This window comes from Rana temporaria, chromosome 5 (genome assembly GCF_905171775.1).
Source record: "Rana temporaria chromosome 5, aRanTem1.1, whole genome shotgun sequence".
Lineage (NCBI taxonomy): Eukaryota > Metazoa > Chordata > Amphibia > Anura > Ranidae > Rana > Rana temporaria.
The window spans coordinates 351,183,060-351,201,207 of record NC_053493.1 but is presented as its reverse complement, the minus strand read 5'-3'; the positions used below and the strand labels follow the sequence as shown (position 1 = coordinate 351,201,207).

Sequence of the window (18,148 nt, the reverse complement as noted above, 5' to 3'; positions counted from 1 at the left end):
CGGATTTAAACGAAAATGGCAGGACTGGGCTAACTTTAAACTTGCACCAAGGTATATTGACAGGATGATATGATGATTTGATATAGTGCAGGAAGATTATTGGGCAAAGAGTGATTCAATAGGAGACTGATTTCCGGAGATAGGGGAGGGTGGGAAGGAGGGGATAAGGGTTGGGGGTGGTTTGAGGGTGGGACGAGGGATTGTTCGGCTAGGGGAAACTAATGTATCTATGTATGTATTTAAGTATTTTTTCCTTTCTCTTCTTTTGTATATTAACTGATATATATTTAAAAAAAAATAAAAAAAAAAAAAGGGGAAGAAAATGAAATGAATAGATAAATAAATTTTCCAACCATGATGCGAACTAAGGAGACTGCAAAATGAACGCAAATTGATTGAATATCCTGATAGTTCTCTGAGGCGGAAAAAATAAAAAAATAAAAAAAAAAAAGTGGTAAAAAAGGCATACCACCTATATTTTGGATGCAAAATAGGGGATCATGACAAGAGTTGGGCCCCTCGTTACATTACATGTGCAACTTATTTGCGTCATTGGCTAAACAAGAAGAAAAAGTTCATGCCTTTCGCTGTCCCAAAGGTGTGAAGGGAGCATGAAAATGTTACATGAAAAACTTTTAATTATGTATGAATGTCATTGTCTTTTATTGATTTTTATTAATAAAACTGAACTATTTTTTTACATATGTGCTTTATACTTTACTTTATTTATGTATCTGTACCGTGATAGTCCCACTGCCCACTTCTCCTTTGTTCTTCGAAGTTTTGATTTGGGGACAAATCCTCTGATCCCTCTATATTACATGAAAAACTAATAAATTAATGGAAAGTTATGTTATTGGTATCAATAAAAAGATACATTTGTAATGATTGGTGGGGCACCATTCTCATTGCTATATGACATTTTGCAGGAAAGTTATGGATCATAATTGCAGATCCCTCTCGTAATTTTGAATTATTTTGATGCAATGTTGACATGAAGCTGTATCTTGGAAACTGGAACCAATTAATACTCAGGACTTAATTTTCCTTTATTAGTGACCCATTTCTGGTAAAAATTTAGCTACTTTTATTCCCGGGGCTTTCTTCATGTAGACTAGTGTAATCAATATACAGTATAAATCCCTAACATATACAATTAGATCAGCATATGAAACATAACATAGTGTGTTTGCACAGGGAGATATGAACCTTTTAAGTTTCTCTATCACAAAAAGATAAATGTAGTGTATTGATTATGGCGAAGTGGTGCACTGACTGTCACATGCACTGCAATCTAATCTGTTATCCAGTACATTGCGTCTTCTGAAGACCACAGCAAATCAGGATGGTGTTATTATCTAGAGAGTAAAGTAAACCGGGATATGCTGATAATTATTAGAAATATTTCAGCATTTATCTGTGCGGCCTTCTCAGTCAAACTGATACAGCTCAATATCAGATGACCCGAATGACCTAAAATCTTTACAGACTGTTTAAAACTGAACTCTGGACAGATACAAGAAACAAACAAATGCAGCTATGCAACCATTATTATATAATTCAATGCAATTGTAGTCACTGGATGTTTTTTCAGCTGCACCTAGAGGCGTCTGGTGTTTTTTTCCTGCCTCTAAATGCCCCTGCATGTTAACCTATGTGTCCATGCACACTCAGGCATTTATAGGCAGAAAAAAACCCACTGCCAGTGCATCCAGGAGCAGCGACATTTTGGCAGAATGAAACACTTGACGCATGTAATCATGTGTTAAAACTAGGCGCGTTTAGCCCTTCAGCTTTGATTAATTTCAATGGCCGGAATAAATTATTATTCTGATCAATGGAATGAATTAACACCCAAATGCTTGACATGGCTAAACACAGCTAAAATAATGTTGCCAGGAGGAAAGTTAATAGACAATTGTCCAGTGGGCATGCTGCTTTAATTCAAGCATTGTAGACCTGAGCTGGAGTGAAGGAGTTCATGTGCTGACAAGAAGCATGCTGAAAGGAGGAGAAAGCAGAGTGACAGAGAGCCTGTATAGGCAGGCAGCGCTGTGCAGGAGGGGTATAGAGGGGTATCTGAGCAGGTGTTTGTCACACTCTCCATGTTTCCCATTAACTCGTTGGGTGCTAAGTACTGGGTCACATGTGTCTCCCCCGACACAGGTTTACAAGCATAAATCATGTACGAGTCAGCTCCGTATCTACCAATGCCATGAGTGAGCACCCAATCTAGCATGATAGCGTGAAGGTGATACCTCCAAACGCACACCCTAAGCACGTTTTGTGTCTGGACGTCTTTACGGGGCAATGACGTCCAATGACCCGTGAAGACGTCCAATGACGGCAGAGCTCTACTTGAGATGAATGTACACCATTCTCCTGTGACAATGCCCACCTTCTCTTTAATCTGCATTTTGGGGGGACATGCTGAGCCAATGTCCACATACATCTGCCCAGTATTTTCCACTGACATTCCCCAGTAGCAGAGTGGGAAACTCCTGCAGAGCAATCAGCTTCCGTAGCTATGGGAGACAGACTGTTGGCATAAGGAGTGCCAACAACATCTCCCTCCCTGCTAGAGACCGTTCCACCTATAAACAGGTAGACGCTATCGACAGACTGCTGTGAAACTCACGATACTCTGGGTAACCACTTGTGTTTTCACACTACTCCATTTCATGTCTTCATTCCCCAATATGTTTAAGACCCACTCTGTAATCTATGCATGCTGGTTACTTGCAATACACATCTTCTTTAATAACGTCAGAACAGACATGGACAATATTTCAATAAGTGTAAATCCTAATGAGGCACAATCCATCACTGGTGTCTTTGGGGGGAAACTGAGGTACTGATAGCTTTACATCCCAAAAAGTAATAAGTAGCATCTTTCTGGTTCCATTGAGAACTTCCACACACACTGATGAATCCCAGGCTGCCGCTGTGCTCCAGACCACAGCCCCTTTTATATATCACAGGACCAGTGGGTCGGATATAACAAAAAGACCCACCAAAAAGTAAAAGAACCGAGAAAGGTGTTAAAGTGTAAGTAAACCCTACTATCGTTTTCAGCCAAGGAAGCTGCCATCTTTGCCTCTGTGTAATCTACAACTGCCATGATCCTGCCATTGGATGGTTTGACAGTTTGGTTGAGAGCACAACCAATGGGAGTGTTACATTTTTGGCACATGCGATGAATGGAACAGTTTTATGGATGGGTTTACTTCCGCTTTACCTTCTACCCTCCTGACTGGGACAGCACCAAGCTAACTGGCTGAGGCCTCGTACACACGACAGAATCCATCAAGAAACTTGGTGGGAGAGCTTTTTTGCCGAGGAAACTGGTCGTGTGTATGTTTTTCATCACAGAAACCGTTGAGGAACTCGACGAGGAAAAAAGAAAACAAGTTCTCTTTTTCGTCGACGGGAGTCTCAATTTCCTCCTCGTGTTCCTCGTCGGGCTGGTTTTCGACGAGAAACGCAAGCGTGTGTATGCTAAGAAACCCACGCATGTTCAGAATAAAGTATGAAACGGGAGCACACCTTAGGTAAAAGAAGCATTTGTAATGGAGATAACACATTTTTCACGCTGTAACAGACTGAAAAGTGCAAATCGTCTCTTACCAAACTTTTATTTAACACGCAGTAACATGAGATTAGCAAAAGCAGCCCCAAGGGTTGTGCCAGTGGAATCAAACTTCCCCTGCCTTTGTATGTGTTGTACGTCACCGCGTTTGAGAACAAGGAGATTTTGTCTTGACCGTGTGTACGCAAAGCAAGCTTGTCGAGTTCCTCGACAAGCCTAACAAGGAACTTTCTCCGGTTCCAGGCATCTTTTCTGGCTGTTTAACCCACCTGAATCGTCTGGATGAGGCGGAGATCCTCCGGTGCGTCTAACGGCAGGGGGAAAAGGCTCAAATTCCCGGCTATTTGTGGGGAGGACTTTCCGCCGCTGACTCCCGCCCGAGCCGAGGCCTACTCACCACAAGGCATCTCCAAGGCCTCGCAGATCTCCCCGATGGCGGCGCCCGTCTCCCGTCCCCCATGGCTGATGGACGTGGTGACAGAAGTTATGGCTGCCATAGCGCTGTGCCAGACTACCCTGACGGCGAAGCTTGAGGCCGTCCAGATGAACATAGGCCTCATACGGCAGGATGCAGACAAGCTGCGGTCTAGGGAGGCTGAGACGGAGTGGAGGGTCGGCACGGCGGAGGACGAAGTGCTGGAACACTCTGCCGCCATCCGTACACTTCAGGCCAAGGTGAAGGCCCTGGAGTACAGGGCGGAAGATGCGGAGAACCGCAATAGGAGAAATAACCTCCGCATTGTTGGCCTGCTTGAAGGGGCAGAGGGCAATCACCTGACTACCTTTGTGGAGGACCTCCTCCGTGAACTTCTACCGGAGGCCCGTTTTTCTCCTCAGTATGTAGTGGAGCGGGCTCACCGAGTCCCCCCGAAACCGCCCCCCCGGAGGCCCGCCACGCACCCTGATCCTCAGGGTCCTGAACTTTCATGACAGGGACGAGATCCTACGTGCCTCCAGGGCCCTGGGGGAGATACGGTACCAGAACAACAGGCTGCTCATCTTTCCTGATTATTCCGTGGACACGCAGAAAGCCCGCAAATCGTTTGATCAAGTGAAGGCAGCCATGCGGGCCAGAAATATTCGATACAGCGTCCTGTTTCCAGGGCGCCTTACAGTCCAAGATGGCGAATCTACACGCTTCTTCAACTCCCCTCGTGAGGCCTCTGCGTGGTTGGATACCTTATCTAGAGACCGTTGATGTCTGCAACAGTGAGTTTGAATCTCTGCTGCTGTTGGTGTGCCCCCCCTGGCTCTGTCCCCCCCTGCCCCCGGGATGTGTTTGACCTTTTTCCCTTCCCTGGGGGGTATGCGGATTGCTGAGGGTGGGGGCCTGGTTCCACTGACTAATGGGGGTCAGCATGGCCGGGTTAGTTTATTTTGTTCTCTGTGCTTGCAGCTCATTCCTTCCCGCTGTCCTCCCCCCTCCTTTCACCCTCGGTCCCCGATCTGTTTGATGTACTGTCTCCTGTGTAGGCTCGGCTGCCTTTTGGGACTGGGGGTGATACGAACTGGGGCTTGGGGGGAACACTACATCGAGACCTTGGTTCAATTGCACCTGTTGTGCCTTTGGTGGTCATCACCATTACCTTAAGAATGTGCCCCTGCTGGAGCTGGGAAAAGACAGCATGTTCCCTCTTCGCAGGAGAAAGTTGATTTTCATTGCCGCTTCCTGCATCCATTCTACCTGGAACTTGTAATGCTGCTGTTTGTGGGGGAAGGGTTGTCCCTTGGACTTCCGTTTGCTGCTACTTTTTATTATTCTTATTTTATTTTTATTAACAATCACCTTTTTATTTACTCTTTTTTTCCCCTTTTTTGGATCCTCCATTCGGCACTGCCCCAGGGTTTTTTTTCCCCCACATGCAGACTGTACATTGGATCTGGCGGAGGCAGTGGTGCATTGTCCTTGTAAGCCCGCTCAGGCCTCCCCGGGACTCTTTTTTCCTCTTGGGGAGGCAGCTTCGCCGCCTGCACGGGCCCTCATCTGGAGGCCGGCGAGCCGACATGCTCTTTGGGTTAAAGACCCTCCTCGGTTTGGGGAGGATAGGTGGTGTGGGGGGAGGGACGGTTAGCCTCAGGAGGGCTGGTTTTATGTTAGGGGTATTATTTTTGTTTCAGGGATGTTACGTTGTTAATTTTGGTGTTATGTTTTATTTGACAATTCGGGCAATTGACTGTTCAGCACTGTATGTTCATGGGCTCTGCCCGTCCGAGGTCCCGGGACTAGATCCGGCAGCTGTAGTGTATATTTATCCTTACTTGATTCTTGCTCCAGAGATCCATGTCCACACTTATACTCTCCTGGAACACCAGGGGGCTCAATTCACCTACTAAACGTTCTCTTGTATTCCAATTCCTTAGGGCGCATAACCCACATATATGTATACTTTTAGAAACTCACCTGGTGGGGAGTAGAACCCTCGCTTTAAAGAAGCATTGGGTGGGCCACCACTACCACTCTACTTACTCTAACTTTGCAAGGGGGGTAAGTGTGCTGGTTCATAAGTCCCTCCCGTTTCGGCTGCTGGATCTGGTCTTGGACCCGGATGGCCGATATGTTATACTCCATGCTAAAATCCACTCCCTAACCTTGACAGTGGTGGGGCTGTATTTGCCGCCTCCGGCCTCTCTGACCCTGCTGAACCAAGTGACTACTAAGATAGCTGAATTTTCTTCTGATAATGTTGTTGTCCTGGGCGACTTCAACATGGTCCCTGATCCTGGCATGGACAGGATGTCGTCGGTGGGGCAGGCCTACCCTGGTCTGGCCAACTGGGCGGACACCTATGGGCTTACGGATGTGTGGAGGTGGAGAAACCCCCAGGCCCAAGCCTATACGTGCCACTCGGCGTCCCACAAGACGTTCTACCGCATTGATCTGGTATATGTGGGAGCTCCTGTCCTGCCGCGGGTCATGGATGTTCGCATACTGCCTAGGGGAATCTCGGATCACGCGCCACTGCTGCTGGCTCTGGATCTCTCTCTGGGGTTGCTGCCTAAACTGTGGAGGTTGTCCAGATACTGGATATCAGATGTTGAGGTAGAGGCCTGGTAATGACCCCGCGCTGGAACCACTGGCCATACTACTTAGGGCAGAGGACGGTGTGCGTGGGATCCGCGTGGGTCCGCGAGAGGAGAAGTTGTCTCTATACGCAGATGACACCTTGTTGTACCTGGAGGATGCTTCATCCTCTCTGCGGACAGCGTTGGAGATGTTTGACAGGTTTGGGCGCTACTCAGGGATTCGTATAAACTGGGACAAATCGGTCCTCTTTCTGCTTAGTCCTGGCCTTCCAAGACCCCAGTTAAATAACACACTCAGGTGGGTGGACGAATTCACCTACTTGGGCGTAAAGATCACAGGCAGGGTGGAGGAATATGTGGCCAATAATAAATATGACATCCGTCTGCTCAGCAGGGAGAGATTCCCCGCTGAGCAAGTGGATTTCGTATTACGGAGGCACCCGTGTGAAAGGGGTCTTATGCATTCTCTTCTGTTCTGCAGTCGCCACCCCAGACCCTCCGCCCTTTTCCTTACCTTAGCTCCTGCTGCTGTCAATCAAATCTGGTGACATGGGAGAGCGGATGGGGCCAAGTCCTGCTGTATATAGAAGCAGCAAAAGGACTCTGCAGCAAGCATGCATGAGCACCCCTAGGGAAAACATCTTTCCCTGGTGGCACCTGATGAAGAGGAGGAACATGGAGCACCCGCGGGGGGACCCCAGAAGAAGAGGATTGGGGCTGCTCTGTGCAAAACCATTGCACAAAGCAGGTAAGTATAGGCATGATTTTAAAATACCAAAGCTTTATAACCACTTTAAAGGCTCATTCACAGCTTCCAATTCTGATGTGATGCATTTACACATGTTGTGTCATGCAGTAACTTGTGTTTTGTTAAGGCAGTTGATTCATTTGAATGGGATGCCAATGCACAAAAAAAGTACCAGTATTGTTATTGACAACACAATGTATAGTAGTGCAGTACAATGCACTGTGGTGCACAGGTGTGTTGTGGAGACGTGTTGGGCGGCCATTGGAAACAAATGACACTGTATTGTGTGTTACTGCATGGAGTGCCACAAAGCAAAGATGTGAATGGGCCACAAAAGAGGGTCCCAGTTTCTCTGCTAGAGGATGATTAAGGCTCTTCTTACTGTTCTAAGAAATATAGGCCTCCATAGCTGGGGGCCAGGGATGGGTGTCCCTGAAATGCATAACATTTATATATAGATAAAATAACAGTAGTTTGTCAAACTTGGGCTGGGCAGAACTACACAATAGCTTTGCTGCTGTCAGCATATAGAAATTCCACCTCAACTAAGTGACATCAATGCTTGACATGGGTGAGGCCAGTCATAGTCAGCTTGGGGATTAAACTCTGCTCCAGTAACCCATAGCTAAATAATCCCTTTTGGGTGGATTTATGGTGATTTGATTCCTCCATCATACTGTTGTGATTAGTCATTACCAAAAGTTTTCTGACACACATTGTTGATATTGACAACTCTGAAGTGAAGGAAGATATTTGCACCTGGGTGACAGATATAGCCTAAGCCAGCGTTTCTCAACTTTTAAAATTATGAACAGTCTCGAGGCACCCTCTGGAGGAACCCTATTTTAAAATGTAGGAACTTCCACGTGTAGGACACCCAACGTTAGAGATTATTTATTTTTCCAAAATAAATACACTTTTGCACACTGGTACTGACTAGTATTCCAATGTTTCTCTTCTTGCTCAATTTCTCTTCATCAGTCAGCTAATGTGACCCCCAGTGCTGAGAGAGAGAGGCACAGGAGGGTCAAACAAGGATGCTGTGAAGGCAACAGACATCCTACTTATTAACTGATGACGTCATTGGTCGGTAGCATGCCAGTGTCTAGAAAGTCGTAATGGTGCATAATGAAAACACAAGGCTTTTTGTTACTAAAAGGCAGGCTTCATCCACCTGCTGGCTTGTATTATAAATTTTTAGGCATTTTGCCAATGCACCCCTAAAGAAACCTCATGGCACCCCAGGGTGGTTAAAAAGGCTGGTTTAAGCCAATAAAAAATCAGTAGAGTAAAGATAGCCATACACATACATACAGGGGTAGATTCAGATACATTTGCGTATCTCTCCGCGTGGCGCAACATATCTCAGATACGTTACGCCGCCGTAATTTAGGGCGCAAGTTCCGTAATCAAAAAGAACCTGTGCCCTATGTTACGGCGGCGTAACGTATGTGGTCCGGCGTAAGCCCGCGTAATTCAAATGTGGATGGTGTGGGCGTGTTTTATATAAATTCACTGTGACCCCACGTATTTGACGTATTTGCTCCGTTCGTGAAAAAATCCCAGTGTGCATGCTCGAAATTCCGCCGCAAATCGTCATTGCTTTTAACGTGAACGTAAATTACGTCCAGCCCTATTCATAGTTAGTCAGGTTGAAAAAAGACACAAGTCCATCCAGTTCAACCACAAAAAATAAAAAAACAAAATAAAAAACACAGTACAATCCTATACCCCCAACTCCATACCCACAGTTGATCCAGAGGAAGGCAAAAAACCCCAGCAGAGCATGATCCAATTTGCTACAGCAGGGGAAAAAATTCCTTCCTGATCCCCCGAGAGGCAATCGGATTTACCCTGGATCAACTTTACCTACAAATCTTAGTACTCAGTTATTTTATGTACATTTAGGAAAGAATCCAGACCTTTCTTAAAGCAATCTACTGAGCTGGCCAGAACCACCTCTGGAGGGAGTCTGTTCCACATTTTCACAGCTCTTACTGTGAAAAAACCTTTCCGTATTTGGAGGTGAAATCTCTTTTCCTCTAGACGTAAAGAGTGCCCCCTTGTCCTCAGTGTTGACCGTAAAGAGAATAACTCAACACCAAGTTCACTGTATGGACCTCTTATATATTTGTACATGTTGATCATATCCCCCCTTATTCTCCTCTTCTCAAGAGTGAATAAATTCAGTTCCTTTAATCTTTCCTCATAGCTGAGCTCCTCCATGCCTCTTATCAGTTTGGTTGCCCTTCTCTGCACTTTCTCCAGTTCTCCGATATCCTTTTTGAGAACTGGTGCCCAAAACTGAACTGCATATTCCAGATGAGGTCTTACTAATAATTTGTACAGGGGCAAAATGATATCTCTGTCTCTGGAGTCCATACCTCTCTTAATACAAGAAAGGACTTTGCTTGCTTTGGAAACCGCAGCTTGGCATTGCATGCCATTATTGAGCTTATGATCAACTAAAACCCCCAGATCCTTCTCCACTACAGATCCCCCCAGTTGTACTCCCCCTAGCATGTATGATGCATGCATATTCTTATTCCCTAAGTGCATAACTTTACATTTATCAACATTAAACCTCATCTGCCACTTAGTCGCCCAATTAGACAGAGCATTGAGGTCGGCTTGTAAATTGGAGACATCCTGTAAGGACGTTATTCCACTGCATAGCATGGTGTCATCTGCAAAGACAGAAATGTTACTTTTGATCTCAGACCCAATATCATTTATAAATATATTGAAAAGTAAGGGTCCCAGCACTGAACCTTGGGGTGCACCGCTGATAACCTTGGACCATTCAGAGTAAGAATCATTAACCACGACTCTCTGAATTCTGTCTTACAGCCAGTTTTCTATCCATTTACAAACTGATATATCCAATCCTGTAGACCTTACCTTACACATGAGCCGTGTGTGCGGAACTGTATCGAACGCTTTTGCAAAATCCAAATATATCACGTCCACAGCCATGCCTCTGTCCAGGGTTTTACTTACCTCTTCATAAAAGGAAATCAGGTTTGTCTGACAACTTCTGTCTTTCATGAATCCATGTTGTCTGCTGCTTAAATAGTTTTTTTCCCAGCAAGAACTCATCCATGTGGTCTTTTATTAAACGTTCCAGTATCTTCCCAACTATAGAAGTTAAACTAACAGGTCTATAGTTACTTGGTAAAGACTTTGTTCCCTTTTTAAATATGGGCACCACATTGGCCCTGCGCCAATCCAGTGGTACTATTCCTGTCATTAATGAGTCCCTAAATATTAGATACAGTGGCTTTGAAATGACAGAGCTCAACTCACCTAGGATCCGTGGATGGATGCCATCAGGTCCAGGTGCTTTATCCACCTTTATTCTGTCTAAATATTTCTGGACCATATCACTTTTGAGCCATTGTGGATTTGGGGCTGTGTCACTCCCACCCCCATTTTGGACATGAGCTCCCCCATGCTCCTTTGTATACACAGAGCTGAAGAAAGCATTTAATACATTTGCCTTCTCTTTGTCCCCAGTCACCCACTCTAGATTATTTTGTAAGGGGCCTACATGCTCAGACTTCACCTTTTTACTATTAATATATTTAAATAATTTTTTGGGGTTTGTCCTACGAATGTCCTGCGAATGACTTACGCAAGCGACGTAAAATGTTCAAAACTCGACGCGGAAACGACGTCCATACTTAACATAGGATACGCCTCATATAGCAGGGGTAACTATATGCCGGAAAAAGCCTAACGTAAACCACGTAAAAAAATGCGCCGGGCAAACATACGTTTCTGAATCGGCGTATCTAACTAATTTGCATATTCAACTCGTAAATATACGGAAAGCGCCACCTAGCGGCCAGCCTAAAATTGCAACTAAGATACGACGGCGTAAGAGACTTACACCGGTCGGAACTTAGTCAAATCTATGCGTAACTGATTCTATGAATCAGGCGCATAGATACGACACCGCACACTCAGAGATACGACGGCGTATCTGGAGGTACGCCGTCGTATCTCTTACCTGAATCTACCCCACAGTCTTTATTTTGTTCACTTTGCGGGTTGAAGGAGAGAAACCTAAGAGATTCCCCCATCTGAGGTTAACAGCTTTAATGAAGAAATCTCCCCTTGCAGTGTCTTCATCTAATTGGACAATTTCCTACCCAGCTTCTTCAGCAAAAAAGGTAAATTGAAATATCAACTTTGTTGAACTGGGTGAGGCTGACAAGGCAATCCACAGCTCGATTATGGCCGGGTTAGGGCTTTTGCACATGGCACTGATGTTTGAGCATCAGCATTTCTATACGTAATTTTAGGTGTTTGTTTTGTGTGCATTTGCACAAATTTGTGCACGTGTAGCATATCATTCAAATCATTAGTCCCCTGTACAAATCATTAGTAAGACCTCATCTGGAATATGCAGTTCAGTTTTGGGCCCCAGTTCTCAAAAAGGATATCGGGGAACTGGAGAAAGTGCAGAGAAGGGCAACCAAACTGATAAGAGGCATGGAGGAGCTCAGCTATGAGGAAAGATTAGAGGAACTGAATGTATTCACTCTTGAGAAAAGGAGAATAAGGGCAAATATGATCAACATGTACAAATATATAAGGGGTCCATATAGTGAACTTGGTGTTGAGTTATTCACTTTACGGTCAACACAGAGGATAAGGGGGCACTCTTTACATCTAGAGGAAAATAGATTTCATCTCCAAATACGGAATAGTTTCTTCACAGTAAGAGCTGTGAAAATGTGGAATAGACTCCCTGCAGTGGTGGTTCTGGTCAGCTCAGTAGATTGCTTTAAGAAAAGCCTGGATTGTTTCCTTAACCACTTAACGCCCGCCGCACGCCTATTTACGTCCACAGAATGGCACGTACAGGCAGATGGTTGTAGCACGCAGATCGGGGGTCCCCGATCGGGACCCCCTCTGCTGCGGGCGGCGGGCGGCTTACCTCGGGGAGCGATCCGGGACGACGGCGCGGCTATTCGTTTATAGCCGCCCCGTCGCGATCGCTCCCCGGAGCTGAAGAACGGGGAGAGTCGTATGTAAACACGGCTTCCCCGTGCTTCACTGTGGTGGTTGCATCGATCGAGTGATCCCTTTTATAGGGAGACTCGATCGATGACGTCAGTCCTACAGCCACACCCCCCTACAGTTGTAAACACACACTAGGTGAACCCTAACTCCTACAGCGCCCCCTGTGGTTAACTCCCAAACTGCAACTGTCATTTTCACAATAAACAATGCAATTTAAATGCATTTTTTGCTGTGAAAATGACAATGGTCCCAAAAATGTTTCAAAATTGTCTGAAGTGTCTGCCATAATGTCGCAGTCACGAAAATAATTGCTGATTGCCGCCAATAGTAGTAAAAAAAAAAAATTAATAAAAATGCAATAAAACTATCCCCTATTTTGTAAATGCTATAAATTTTGCGCAAACCACTTATTGCGATTTTGTTTACCAAAAATAGGTAGAAGAATACGTATTGGCCTAAACTGAGGAAAAAAAATGTTTTTATATATGTTTTTGGGGGATATTTATTATAAAATTGTCGCTCTATTTTTGTTTATAGCACAAAAAATAAAAACCGCAGAGGTGATCAAATACCACCAAAAGAAAGCTCTATTTGTGGGGAAAAAGGGACGCCAATTTTGTTTAGGAGCCACGTTGCACGACCACGCAATTGTCTGTTAAAGCGACGCAGTGCCGAATCGCAAAACCTGGCCTGGGCATTTAGCAACAAAATGGTCCGGGGCTTAAGTGATTAATGTACATAATATAACTGAGTACTAACATTTATAGGTTAAAGTTGATCCAGGGAAAATCTGATTGCCTCTCAGGGGATCAGGAAGACATTTTTTCCCCTGCTGTAGCAAATTGGATCATGCTCTGCTGGGGTTTTATGCCTTCCTCTGGATCAACTGTGGGCATAGAATTGGGTATATGGGATTGTACGATATTTTTTATTTTATTTATTTATTTTTTTATGGTTCAACTAGAAGGACTTGTGTCTTTTTTCAACCTGAGTAACTATGTAACGATGCGTGCTCTCACCTAACTCTTTCTTTCTTTCTTTAGGCCATGGATCTCTGTAACTCTAGTTTGTTCCTGATTGCCAAAGAAATGGACTACTGGGGAGGAAGCCAGAACATCAAACCCCTCGCTATCGGAGGACCTGTCACCTTACCAGGTACTATGCCTGACGACTGGTTGCTTGTAGCTTGTTTCTTCACTTGATTACCAATAGCAACTACATTCCTCTTCCTTGTCTTACCAAGTTAACCTTTTGTAGTAGTGTTACTCCATACCCCATAGTGCAATTACAGACCCAGGTTCTTTGGAACACGCCAGAACAAGCATACAACCCCTTAAATACCTTCAGACCAGGCTCATGACAGTTATGTTAAACTATGGAACAAATTTGCGTGTCATCCTTGTGCAGGGGCCATGCTAACCTTCTCTGTATCGTTCCAATTTTAGTATATGTTCTACCGAGCAAAGCACACAGTTAGACCCCTTTCACACTGGGGCGTTTTTCGGGCGTTTTTTAGGCGCTTTGGCGTTTAAAAAAAGCCTGTAAAGCGCCTGAAAGAAGCCTCATCTGCAATCCCAATGTGAAAGCCCAAGTGCTTTCAGAGGCCTTTCACACTGCCAGCGCCCGAAAAACGCTGGTAAAGCGCTGCTAAGACCCCTTTCACACTGAGGCGCTTTTCAGGCGCTTTGGCGTTAAAAAAAGCTTCCTCAATGGGAAGGGGGCTTTAGGGGCGGTGTATTAACCGCTCCTAAAGCGCTGCAAAGAAGCTGCATGCAGGACTTTTTTTGACGCCCTGCCAGCTCAGCGCCTCAGTGTGAAAGCACTCAGGCTTTCACATTGGGATTGCAGATGCAGCTTCTTTCAGGCGCTTTTTTTTAACGCTAAGACCATTTTCACACTGGGGTGTTTTTCAGGCGCTTTAGTGTGAAAGCACTCGAGCTTTCACATTGGGATTGCAGATGCAGCTTCTTTCAGGCGTTTTACAGGCGCTTTTTTTAACGCTAAAGCGCTTGAAAAATGCCCCAGTGTGAAAGGGCCCTTATGTTAACTTTTACTATAGAAATGCTTCATGGCAATACAACATGAACAACGTTCTGTTCCTAACTCCACCATTGTCAATGACTTGGATGCTGTTCGTGGCTCCCGGTATCTTCAGCGTCACCCTAGCGCTTACAGGTAGGTCTCCATACCCCTTGCACTACGTTCTCCACCCCAGTTCCCAACAATCTCCCTTCAGCTCTTGGTCCTAGCAGTCCCCCACTTTTATATCACAGGTGGGCCCATCAAAACCAAAAGCCGGGGAAAACAGAACCAAAAATATTTTTACTCCTTCTCCAGCCTGGGCTGCAGGAATTAAGTACATACTGTACATTTCAACCTGCCTGTCTACACACTGCTTTGCGTTGTGCTGAGTTTATGTAAATGCAGCATGTCCAATCTGAGCTGTAGGTAAAGCATATACACTAAAAAAGACAGTGGGGCAGATCCACATACAAATAGATGGGTGTAGCGTATGTGAGATACGCTACGCCGCTGTAACTTACTTTTGGCAGATTCGAATCCCCAAAGAATTTGCGCCGTAAGTCTATCGTAGTCTATCTCTGGCGGCGTAAGGGCGCGGAATTCAAATCGGCGATTAGGGGGGCGTGTTGCATTTAAATGAAGCGCGTCCCCACGCCGAATGAACTGCGCATGCGCCGTCCCTAAATTTCCCGCCGTGCATTGCGCTAAATGACGTCGCAAGGATGTCATTTTTTTTAACATAGACGTAAATTACGTCCATCCCGATTCACAGACGACTTACGCAAACTAAAAAAAAAAAGTCAAATTAAACGCGAGAACGACGGCCATACTTAACATAGCAAGTCTAACTATACGCGACGAAATACCAGCTTTAACTATACGCCGAAAAAAGACGACTAGAGACGCCGTAAAAAAATGCACCGGCCGCTCGTACGTTCGCGGATCGTCGGAAATAGCTCATTTGCATACCCGACGCGGAAAACGACGTGAACGCCACCCAGCGGACGCCGAAGAATTGCATCTTAGATCCGAAGGCGTACTAAGACGTACACCTGTCGGATCTAACCCAGAAGCCGTCGTATCTTGTTTTGAGGATTCAAAACAACGATACGACGCAGGAAATTTGAAAGTACGCCGGCGTATCAGTAGATACATCGGCTTACTCGCTCTGTGGATCTGCCCCAGTATATGTAAAAAAAATCGATGCGATAAAGGTATGCAAAAACAAAAAGCAACACATAAGAAATATTGCTTTCTACTTTTATCAGCAGAACTGGGAAAGTAAACAAGTTTAATGGACTGTACTGTCTTAAAGATATCTTTTAACACATAGTTTGTACTTAAAGCGGGAGTTCACCCATTTCTAAATTTTTTTTTTTTCTTCCCCTAGATTCCTGCTCGTTCGGTCTAGGGGAATCGGCTATTTGTATTAAAATAGGTGCAGTACTTACCCGTTTTCGAGCTGCATCTTCTTCCGTCGCTTCCGGGTATGGTCTTCGGGAGCGGGCGTTCCTTCTTGATTGACATTCTTCCGAGAGGCTTCCGACGGTCGCATCCATCGCGTCACTCGTAGCCGAAAGAAGCCGAACGTCGGTGCGGCTCTATACTGCGCCTGCGCACCGACGTTCGGCTTCTTTCGGAAAATCGTGACGCGATGGATGCGACCGTCGGAAGCCTCTCGGAAACCTGTCAATCAAGAAGGAACGCCCATTCCCGAAGCCCATACCCGGAAGCGACGGAGAAGATGCATCTCGTAAACGGGTAAGTACTGCACATATTTTAAAATAAATAGCCGATTCCCCTAGTAATAACGAGCAGGAAGCGAAGGGGGAAAAGTGCCCTCTAAGGGTGAACCCCCGCTTTAAGGTCACGTCACATGGGCTTATCAATTGACGACAGAGCAGCACTACTACAGCTGATAATACAATGTGTAGAGTCCAAACTCTAAAGAATGAGAAAATTATAAATTAGCTGTTATGTTGTCACTACCACAGATATGCCGGCGTTTAACCCTTCAGATCTTCCAACAGAAGCAAACGCGTGTTCTCCCTTTTGGCAGTACAGGCATACCCCACAAGTACATGATGGGGTTTATTTACTAAAGCTGGAAAGTGCAAAATCAGGCTCACTTCTGCATAAAAACCAATGAGCTTTTAACCCCAGCTTGTTAAATTAAGCTTTGGTAATAAAACCTGGAAGCTCATTGTTTTCTATGCAGAAGTGAGTCTGATTTTGCACTTTTCAGCGATAGTAAATAAACCCCATTGTGTACTTAAAAGTGGGGTATGCCTGTAATATATTCTCTACAATGTAACAGTAAATAAAAAGTTCTGATCATTTTTTGGCAGCAAAAACATCACATTAGATACAGAATAGTATCACGCCATGCTAAACAGGGGGTCAGTTACTTACCTCAAACAAAAAGTGATGTCAGTTTGTGGGCAGGGCCAGTTAGTTGGTACCCATTATGGGAGAATTGCACACAGAGACGACGAGTAAAGTGGCACTATGATTATTTGGTTAAGTGAAGGTTATAAATAACACATAGAAAACAATGCCCAGGTACTTTGCTTAACAGTTCCGAAACAATATGGTGTCAGTGACTCAGCAATGTTAAGCCTCGTACACACGATCGGACTTCAAACAAACTTTTCCGTGGATTTTTGTCCGAAGGGAGTTGGCCGGGCACACCCATAGCATACACACAGCATGACTTTTCTGCAAACTTTCCTAAAACGTTCCCAACATCATGTGGTTATTCTGCTCTTTACCGCCACCCTTTGGTCAACTTCTGCTATTGTTGGTTGATTTTTACATTTGTTCTCTGCATGCGTATTTGTACTTGTCTGATGGATTTCTGTACACACGATAGGACTTTTCACCATCAGACTTTTGTTTTGCCGAAAAGTTTGTCCGTTTGCAGAGCGAACTTTTGTCCAATGAAAACCGGAAAAAGTTTGTCCGATGGAGCGTACACACGGTCGGATTTTTTTGAAAACGTGCTCATTTTGAAGTTTGTTGGCAAAAAGTCTGACCGTGTGTATGGGCCTTAAGCGACACATTGGAGTAAATCCAGCACAAAGGTTGTACAGTAAAACCTTGGTTTGAGAGTAACTTGGTTTGAGAGCGTTTTGCAAGATGAGCAAAATGTTTTAATACATTTTGCCTTGATATACAAGTGATGTCTTGATATAAGAGTAGTGTCATGTCACAACTGAGTATAAAAAATAAGAGAGCTTCTAAGTGTAGCAATATGGTTACATTTATTAAGGTACAACATTTAGCAAATTATTGCTACACTTAGAGGTGCCTCTCTTCTCTTTTTTACCCTGTAAAAAAAATGCTTTGATATACAAGTGCTTTGGATCACAAGCATGTTTCTGGAACAAATTATGCTCGCAATCCAAGGTTTTACTGTACTTTAATAAGGCTTATGTAAGTGGAGTAGCATCTGATTAGAAGGAAGCAGAAGAGATAAAGCACCACTAAGTGTAGTAGGACAGGTACGTTTTATTATAACCCTAACCAGGGCTACTCACATAAATGAGTTAAAATCAGGCTCATCAATCATAAAAGATCTGGGATGACATGGGAGGTGTCCGCATATAGCACTCTGAGGGACATTGTGAAAACCCAGAAGATACAGTAGGAACTCATTCGTACCTGTCCTACTACACTTAGTGGCGCTTTGCCTCTTCTGCTTTCTTCCCATTGTTTTTCCACGGCCAGCTAAA

At 44.7% G+C, this 18,148-nt stretch overlaps 1 protein-coding gene and 1 pseudogene across 2 annotated transcripts in view; both read right to left on the bottom strand.

Annotated features, from left to right (window-relative positions):
• Nucleotides 1–18,148, bottom strand: part of LOC120941250 (carbonic anhydrase 13-like) — an 81,770-nt gene that overhangs the window by 50,292 nt on the left and 13,330 nt on the right. The gene's annotated exons all lie outside the window — the stretch shown is intronic.
• On the bottom strand, nt 13,762–13,861 carry LOC120942089 (annotated as a pseudogene).